This window comes from Melanaphis sacchari, unplaced genomic scaffold, assembly GCF_002803265.2.
Source record: "Melanaphis sacchari strain LSU unplaced genomic scaffold, SCAv2.0 Contig631_pilon_pilon, whole genome shotgun sequence".
NCBI lineage: Eukaryota > Metazoa > Arthropoda > Insecta > Hemiptera > Aphididae > Melanaphis > Melanaphis sacchari.
The window spans coordinates 7,393-9,736 of NW_020271446.1; the positions used below are offsets into that span (position 1 = coordinate 7,393).

Below are 2,344 nucleotides of genomic sequence, written 5' to 3' on the forward strand. Positions count from 1 at the left end.
ATCAGTATTTTATACTATAACAGCAATATTTAATTTTGACTTTTTTAATGAATGTGAAGAGGGAGGAGGGTTTATTATTTATTTAAATCTCAAAAAAAAATGTAATAACATTAGAAAGTATTGTTTTAAAATATTGTCTATAGACATGTATAGGTATAAAAAATATAAAATACCATAACACAACGTAAAAACTATAATATATTGCAAATTAGTTAATATTTGCAATACATTATTAATAATTTATGTTAATTTCAGATAATTAGATTTCTATGAATATTTATTTATTTGGCAATAACCTATAGATTAGGTATCGAAATTCGTAGACATTTGATAAAGCTCTGAGTGTATCAAAGACAATTATTTAAATAAAAAAATATTATTTTTGTATTATTTGTAATCATAACACTTGAAAATACTCAATAGTTTTCTGAGAAAAATTGACGAATAAAATATTAATTATTTTCTTCGAGTATTCCAAGTAGAATATACAATAGTATATAAACGGTGGAAATTTAAAAAAAGTTACTCATTGCACGATTATACTAGCAGTCTACAACACAGATTATTGTTTTATTTTATAGTACTTTTTAACAAAATAATTGCAATAATGGCAAGAGTTTTAATTTTATTGTCGGTCATCTTGTTCAGTGTCTATATGACAGAACAAGCATACTTTTTGGAAAAAGACCACATCGACCAAATCAACGAAAAAGTAACAACATGGAAGGTAAATTTTACAACATATATTTAATATTTTTAGTTGTATTTATATTTATTAATTACTTATACTAAGCATTACGTGTTAAGGTTAATTTATGCTCAATTTCAATTATTTTTTTGCATCACATATTTGACATTCATACTTGATTATACTCTATTAATCTAATACTTTTTATTTTCTAGATAATAAAGTATCTAAAAACTAATTAACTTTAAAATTAGGAACTTCCAATTAGGTACATGCAAATTATAATAAAATAAAATAAAACAAATAAGTATTTATTGGTAAATGATTATTTAAGCCCACATTACTTTTTTTAATTAAATTAGGTACTCGTATCATACACATTTTTAATTCTGATAGTTTATCGATTAGACATAGAGAGGATAAACATATATAGACTAAAAGAGATCTATTTCTATTTTATATCAATAACATCATAAACTATGTTTTTTTTACACATAATACATTTATAAATTATATTTTAAATATTTTAACTCATTTTAATTAAAAAATTATTTATAGAAACTTAGTAAATTATAAGCTCTAATGCAAAAAAACAAATTCATTGTTCTGCTGTATAATTAATTTAATCTAAATTACACTCTTTATGAGTCATTGAGTAGATCACTGTAATTAAATTTAAGTTCAATGATAGTTATTGCATACTCATTGATTCAGAACAGAAACGATATATTATATTTATTCAGTATTTAAATTAATATAAAATAAAAAAATTATAAAATATTTTCGATTTATGTTTATTTACCTATTTTAATTAGGCTGGTATCAACTTCGATCCTTCTACACTAAAAGACGACATTTTAAGACTTCTGGGATCTAAAGGTGTACAAAGTCCAGACAAACTTGACCACAAAATGTACAAATCAGAAGACGAGGAATACGATAATCTGTCTGGTAGAATTCCAAGGAAATTTGACGCGAGGAAAAAATGGAAACATTGTACAACTATTGGACGAGTCCGAGACCAAGGAAATTGTGGATCGTGTTGGGTATGTTTGTATATATTATATAATACGTAAAAATTATTTTTACTTAACTATATATATATATATATATATAAATGACAAAAGTATAAAATTCATTTAACTGAATATCTATCTTACAGGCATTATCAACAAGCTCGGCGTTTGCTGACCGTCTTTGTATAGCTACAAATGGAGATTTCAATGAACTATTATCTGCAGAAGAAATAACTTTCTGCTGTCGTTTGTGTGGGTTTGGCTGTCATGGAGGATATCCAATAAAAGCATGGCAACATTTTAAGAAACACGGTCTTGTCACAGGAGGAGATTATGAATCAGAAGAGGTAATCAGTTATTAAATAGGAAGTACTTTTATATACGTAAATTTGTTTTGTTATTCGTATATTTTTAGGGCTGTGAACCATACAGAGTTTCTCCTTGCCCATTAGACGAACAACGAAATAATACTTGCGCTGGAAAACCGATGGAAAAAAATCACAAATGCACGAAAACGTGTTACGGAGATCAAGACCTTGATTTTGAAAGCGATCACAGATACAGTACGGTTTCTTCAGATATAATATTATTATATCAATAGCAATTATTAAATCTAATTTGTTTTTAAACTATTAAAAAA

At 25.4% G+C, this 2,344-nt stretch overlaps 1 pseudogene; it reads left to right on the top strand.

The window, feature by feature from the left end:
• The first annotated feature begins 516 nt into the window (after window positions 1–516).
• Window positions 517–2,297, top strand: LOC112600292 (annotated as a pseudogene).
• Window positions 2,298–2,344: the final 47 nt, after the last annotated feature.